Source organism: Elephantulus edwardii, unplaced genomic scaffold, assembly GCF_000299155.1.
Source record: "Elephantulus edwardii isolate Elephantulus edwardi_28Jun2011 unplaced genomic scaffold, EleEdw1.0 scaffold00060, whole genome shotgun sequence".
Classification (NCBI taxonomy): domain Eukaryota; kingdom Metazoa; phylum Chordata; class Mammalia; order Macroscelidea; family Macroscelididae; genus Elephantulus; species Elephantulus edwardii.
In genome coordinates, this window is record NW_006399810.1 from 8,441,564 (window position 1) to 8,449,070 (window position 7,507).

Sequence of the window (7,507 nt, forward strand, 5' to 3'; positions counted from 1 at the left end):
TCTGGAGAATGTACCATGTGCACTTGAGAAGAAAGTGAATTGAGTTTTAGTTAGGTGCAGTACTCTAAATACATCCACAAGTTCAATTTGGCTGATTGTATAGTTTAGATCTTCTGCATCTTTGTTGATTTTCTTTTGAGTTGACCTATCCTTTGGTGATAGTAGTGTATTGAAATCCCTTACCACTATTGTGGTGCTGTCTATTTCTCTCTTCAATTCTGTTAATTGTTGTTTTATGTATTTTGCAGGTCTATCATCTGATGCATACATGTTGACCAAGATTATATCTTCTTGTTCTATTGTTCCTTTAATCAATATGCTCTTCCTTATCTTCGATGCTGTTTTTCATTCTGAAATCTATTTTATCAGAGAAAAAAAGCCACTCCTGCTTTTTTGTGGTTGCCAGTTGCTTTTTTCCCAACCTTTGATTTTGAGGCTGTCTTTCTCTTTCTTTTTTACATGTGTCTCTTGTAGGCAACATATTGATGGGCTTTGGGTTCTTTGGTTGTGGTTTTTTTTGTTTGTTTGTTTGTTTGTTTTTATCCATTCTGCTACTCTTTTTCTCTTAGTTGGTGCATTTAGTCTATTCACATAAAGTGTGATTATTGTCAGTCCAAGTTTTACTTTTGACTTTTTGCTGTGTTTTTTCCCCCTGTTGTTTCCGGTTACTGTGGTCCATTCACTTTCGTTTGGTGTCTCTGTGTGTAGGACTTCACTTATAATTTCTTGTAGTTTTGGCATTGTTTTCACAAACTCCTTAAGGTCCTTCTTTTCTGCAAATAATCTATTTTCCCCTTCAAATTTGATAGAGAGCTTTGCTGGATATAGAAACTTTGGCTGGCAATTGTTATCTTTCAACTTTCTGTATATGGCATCCCATTGCCTTGTAACTCACATGGTTTCTGCTGGGAAATTAGAACTTAATCCATTTGTTTCCCCTTTGTAGGTAATGCTTAACTTTTCTCATGGTGCTTTTAGAATTCTATCAGTATCTTTTAATTTAGAGAATTTGACTATGATATGTCTTCGTGTTTTTCTTTTGGGGTCTCATCTATTTGGTATTCTCTGGGCTTCTTGGATGTGGATTTCCCCATTATTCAAAATGCCTGGGAACTTTTCTTCTAGTACTTCTTCTACAATCTTCTCAGTGATTTCCCCAGTGATATCTCATGTTTTAGAATTCCAGTCATATGTATCTTATTCCTTTTGATGTCATCCCAGAAAATTCTAATGTTTTCTTCATTTTCTTTATGTCTTATCTCTGATTTTTCTTCAAGTAGGTTTCTAGTGAGGCTTTTGTGTTCCAGCTCACTGACTCTCTGTTCCAGCTCTTTAGTTCTACTTCTTTGTCCTACTAGTGTGTTGGACACTTCTGCCATTTCGGTCTGAATATTCTGGATTGTTTTTCTGTTATTGTGTTGGCTGTACTCTCTCTGTCCTGTGATGATTTTTTTTTTAAATTTCTTGTGCCTCTTTGTCTATTCTATCAATTTTTTCTTCCATATTTTCATTTTCATCTATCTCTGTTCTAGTTCCTCCTCATCTATGTTTTTCTTCTGGATTGTTGTCTCTAAAGTATTTGCTCTCTTGTTGACTTCCATTGTTTCTTCCCACATTTGCACCTTTTTCTGTAGCTGATCAAGTAACTCTGCAACAACATATTTCTTCTGGTTCTCTCTATCTAGGGTATTCATTGGGTCTTCTTTTTTAGGAGAAGGGTTATTTCGTTTTTCTCATAATGGCTTGTGTGGATTGCTGTTTTATTGACATTATTGGAGTCTTAGTAGATATTAGGTTGTTATAACTATAAAATTACACAGCGTACAGCAATGTTTTGTGAAGAACCTATGTATTTGTATTTCTTTCTTGGCCCAAGACTTGACAGCAGTTTTTTGCCCCCAAAGTCCCTGAATGACCAAACAGGAAGCCTATTGTTCCCTTCTGGAAGTAGCTTCTTGCCTTTGTCAAGGTGCCCAGCACCTCCCTGTTGCTTGAGTTAAAAGGTCCTGCCTGGTGAAACCTGACACCAGTTCCCACCCCACCCCACTCCCCCACCCCCCGCAAAGTACCTGAGTTAAGGGGTTTTGAATGGTCAAGCTAGACAGCAATTTTCTCCCCAGATAACTCTGGGAACAGTGCAGGCAGGGCCATCCCGCACTTTCTGCCATCCCATGCTTCCTGCTGTCCTGTACCTCCTGCTCAACCTTCACTTCTTTCCATATTATGTTAATGCTTCCCAGATCATTTAATATGACACTTAACAACAAAAATGAGAGAACTCAGTTGGTGTAGTGGACAGAAAGCGATGCTACCAAACCAAAGGTGGGTGATTTTAATCTACATACCTCAGATCTGGCTTTAATTGTTTTTGGTCAAACATTCTTCTAAGTGGTATAGCACTGGTCTGTCCAATTGCTGTACAGGGGTAACTCATGGCTGCTGTGATGCTGAACACTGTGACACTGATGTGTCAAATTCAATAATGGTTATCCATGGTGGACAGTGTTTGGTGGAGCTCCCCAGTTAAAACAAGCTTGGAAGCAGGAGTGGCATCCACTTCTAAAATAGCTTGCCTCCAGAAGCCCCATGAACTTCGAGGAACAATGAAAGTTATACAAGTGTCCAGGTCTTTCATTCATAGGGTCCCTTTGAGTCGTCTATGACTTCATGGCACTTAACAATAACAACAGCAAAGTATCCTTAAGTATTGCAACTCAAGGCTTGAATTTGTTCTTCAGTTCCTTTCACTTAAAGGAATTAAGGTATATCTGATCCAGATCATGTTCTTTGCAATTAATTGCTATGCATCAGAAAGCTGGACAGTAACTAGAGCTGATAGAAGGAAAATTGATGTCTTTGAGCTGTGGTACTGGAGAAGAGTACTGAATGTACCATGGACTGTTGGGAGAACAAACAGGTTCATCCTGGAGAGGGTAAATCAGGCTGCTCCTTCGAGGCAAGGATTATGTTTTGTCTGACGTACTTTGGGCATGTTAGAAGGAGTGACCAGTGCTTGGGAGTGACCAGTGCTTGGGAGAGGGACACCATGCTTGGGAGGGTGGAGGGACAGCGCAGAAGAGGAAGACCCTCAATGAGATGGATTGATTCAGTGACTATGGTAATGGGGTTAGGTGTGTCAGAGATAATAAGGTTGGTTCAGGATAGAGCAGGGTTCAGAGGTGTTTTGCAAAGGGTTGTTATGAGTCTCAAGCAACTTGATGGCACATAACAACAACAGTGAAAGAGCTCTGGTGGGCTAGTGATAAGAAGTTGAGCTGCAATTCCAAAGGTACGTGGTTCAAATCCACCAGCAGCTCCATAGGAGAGGGATGGGCAATCTCTCCTGTGTGATTAAACTGTCTCAGAAAACTTGCTGTAGAGTCAGCTATGGGTTGGTTCTGACTTGGAGGTAAACAACAACATTCCTAAATGTTTCTCTTCCATATGACTGTGTAAGGGCCATGGCTACAAGGAAACTTTCTACCAAAAGTTTAACTCCATGTATGTGATCACCATTTCATATCGAAGGATAGTACAAAAGTACCAAGAAGGAAAAGTCCCTGGGAGCCAGCCATCTAGAGACTGCTTACCAAACAGACTCAAAATATGCCGTCATTTCTTCTTGTTTTTCTTTCCAATGTCATTTTGTAGTAAGGTAGAATAACTGTAAGAAAAATAAAGCAATGTAGATAAGATTTCCTATGTTTTAGAAACAAAACAATAGACTTAATGCCAGATTTTTTAAAAGCTAATTTAAAGGAGAAATTTTTATTGCTTTTGTTTTCTCTGCCTCTCTCTTCAGGATCCTACCATGTAAGCTCACATTGCTTGACAGTGTGAAATATTTGGGAGTTTCAAACTTCTTGGCAGGTAGGAGTCAGGACTGAGCAGGAAATCAGCATGTGTTTCTGGAATTTCAGTATTTCTTTAACAAAAGAGCTTTATTGAGATGTCATTGATATGCAATAAGATGTGCAGAAAGTAGAACATTTGACATATGTATATACACCTGTAAAACCGCCACCATTATCAAGATAATGAACACATCATTGCAAATATTTCCTCAAATATTTAGCAATCTCTCCATTGTGCTGATTCTGCCTCCCTCCAGCTATCAGTATAGTTTGCACTAATTTACAGAGTTAAATAAATGAAATCTGTACTCTTTTGTATTTTTCTTTTCCACCCTTGGAGCTCTAGTGACCTAATAGTAAGAATTTGCTCTGCAATCCCAAAGGCATGTGGTTTGAATCAACCTGCTGCTCGATGGGAGAAAGATGAGCAATCTCTTCTCTCTTTTTTTTCCTTAATTTTGAGAAAGCAGCTGGCTGCCTTCATTTATCTATCTATCTATCTATCTATCTATCTATCTATCTATCATCTATCTATCTATCTATCTATCTATCTATCTATCTATCTATCTATCATGTATGTATGTATGTATGTATGTATGTATGTATGTATGTATGTATGTGTTTATTTATTTATTTATTTAATGTGTGTACCGTCAAATTGGATCTGACTGGTACAGGAGGCGATTGTTCCTCCTTCTTCAGCAGAGCATCTGGTGGATTTGAACCACGTACCTCTGGGATTGCAGTGTAGTTTCCTGCCACTAGATCACCAGACCTCGCCCAATCTCTTCTCTTGTGATTTACTACCTATGAAAACACATTGAAGGGTAAGCAATGGGCCAGTTCTGACTCAATGACACACAACAATAACCACAAACACAGTTGTTGTTTTAGCCATATTATTGTATCAGTAGTGCATTTTTTTTTCACTGTTGAGTAGTATTCCATTGGATGGCATTCACTGGGGCATTTATCCAATGAAGTGCTCATGTTAATTTGAGTTATTTCTATTTTGGGGCAGCTTTAAATTGGTGCATCAGTGTTATAGTTGTTTTACATTCATTGATATGTGTGATAGTATTTTAACTTTCATCCACTCAGATTTAATAATAGATATGGTACATCTTTATGATTGGTTTTTTGATTGTAATATGAGTGAAAGTTTAGAAAGCAAGTTGATTTTACATTCATCCATTCATGCTTATGTTGTTTTATGTAGTCTCCCCAGTGTACCAAGATTCCTCCCACATCCCGCTTGTATTCGTTGTTTCAATTTGTCCTTCTTTCCTGTTCTTCTCTGTTTTCTTATTCCTGGGCAAATTTTGATCTCATGTAGTTGATTGTCCTGAGGGATACGTTATTTCCTGGTGTTATTCTTCATACCTTATAAGCCAGTCTATTGTTTGATTAAGGAGTTCTGGTGGTCTAGGGTATAAGGAGTTGTGCTGCCAACGCAAAAGCAGATGGTTCAAATCTATAAGCTGCTCCATGGGAAAAATATAGGTAAATATCCCCTGGAAGGTGAATCTATGGCTTAATATCACTTGCAAACTTTAAGGGCAACTAAAGACATATTTCCTTGCTATTGCTATATTTTTCAAGGTCAATTATTTCAGAAGTGGACAGCCAGTTCTGTTTCTTGGTCTAGCATTATCATAATAAATGGAGAAAAAAACAAGTTGTCAATTATTTAATTTTACTTGCACTCATAGCAGTAGTAACAATCAGGTAGTAACAATCAAGAAATCAAACCGCATATTACATTGGGCAGAAACATAGCAATATAAATAGCATAAAAAAGCAAGAATGTCATGTTAAAGACTAAGGTGTGTCTGACTTAAGTAATTAGATCTTCAAATGTTTTATGTGCATGTGAACTTTGAACAATAAATAAAGAAGGCCAAAGTAAAAAAATTGTGGTGATGATGAAGAATGTGACATATATCATGAGTTGCAAAAAGAATAAATAACCTGTCTTAAAAGAAGTATATATCCAGTGTTCTCTTTACAAGTAAGAATGGTGAGACTTTGTCTCAGTTACTATTGGCATGTCATCAAGTAGTACTGATCCTTGGAAAAGGAATTTATGTGTGGAAAAAGCAAAGGCTAGATGGACCCTCAACAAAATATATTGATGTGGCTACAACAAAAATTTAAGCACAGCAGAGACTGTGAGGATGGCAAAGAACTGAAAAGGATTTGTCCTACTCAGATTTCCAACAGAATGTGGAAAGTAAAAATCTCACTGAAGATTATTAAAAATTTAAATTATTAAAAATAGAACAGTATATTGACAAAGAATTACAAGAAATTAAAGCTGTATTCAGTAGAGGTCTTGGCATGAGGGACATCCTTGCTAACATCCTATGGATCTTGTCAAAAAAGAGAAAATATCAAACAGATATTTCCTTGCATTTTATTGACTCTGCAAAGGCTATGCAAAGATGTTTACTTATATTTTATTTACTATGTGGATCATAAGAAATTATTACTAACTTTGAGAAAGAATGGGAATCCCAGAACACTTAACTGTGCTTACACAAAGCCTAAACAGATTAAGAAGTTGTCCAACGAGAACAAGAGAACATTCAATGGTTTAAAATCAGAAAAAAGTGTGCATCAGAGTTCTATCCTTCATCTATAATTATTCAATCTGCATGCTGAGTAAATAATTAGAGAAGCTGGACTATATGAAGAAGCATGTGGCATCAGAATTGTATGATAGCTTATCAACAATATGAGTTATGCAGATAACACAATCTTGCTGAAAGAAAGAGGACTTGAAGCATTTGCTACAGAAAATTCAAGACAACAGATTTCAATATAGATTACCTTTTAACATCAAGAATACAAAAGGTCTCACCACTTGATCAACAGGCAATAATCATGAAAAATGGAGACAAGATAGATGTTGTCAACAGTTTCCTTTTATCAGAATCCACTATCAGTGCTCATGGTAATAATTGTTGGGTGCTGTTAATAACTCATAGTGTCCCTATGAACAACACACTTGGACACTGACCTGTCCTATGACATCCTCATTCTTTCTGATAGTGCTGCAATCTCTATTTTAATTTATCTTACCAATGGTATTTCTCTCTTCCCTGACCCTCCTCCAACTTTCCAAGGATGCTGCCCTTTTCCAAGGAATAGCCTCTTCTAACCACGCTTAAAGTATGTGAAACAAAACTTTGTCATCTTTGCCTCAAAGGAGTACTAAGGCTGCATTTTTGTCAAAAAATGTTCGTTCTTTTGGTAGTCTATGAGATAGTCAGTACTCTTCTCTAACACCACAGCTCAAAGGCATCAACTCTTCTTCTGCCATATTTATTCACTGTTCATCTTTTATATGCATGGCAAGTGAATAAAACGACCACGACCTGGACCAGGCAGACCTTAGTCTTCAAACTGACATTGTTGCTTCTCAGTAATTTGGAAAGGTTCCCGACAGCTGACTTTCCCAATGCAATATATCCAGATCTCCTGACTGATGGTACCAAGAATTTTAATTATGGATCCAAGTAAGATGAACTCGTCTGTGACTCCTAGTGACTCTGTGTACAACAGCCCTAAACCCTGCTCTATCCTGTGCCAATCTTATTACTCCCAGTCACTGAATCAATCCATTTCATCGAGAGTCTTCCTCTCTTGAG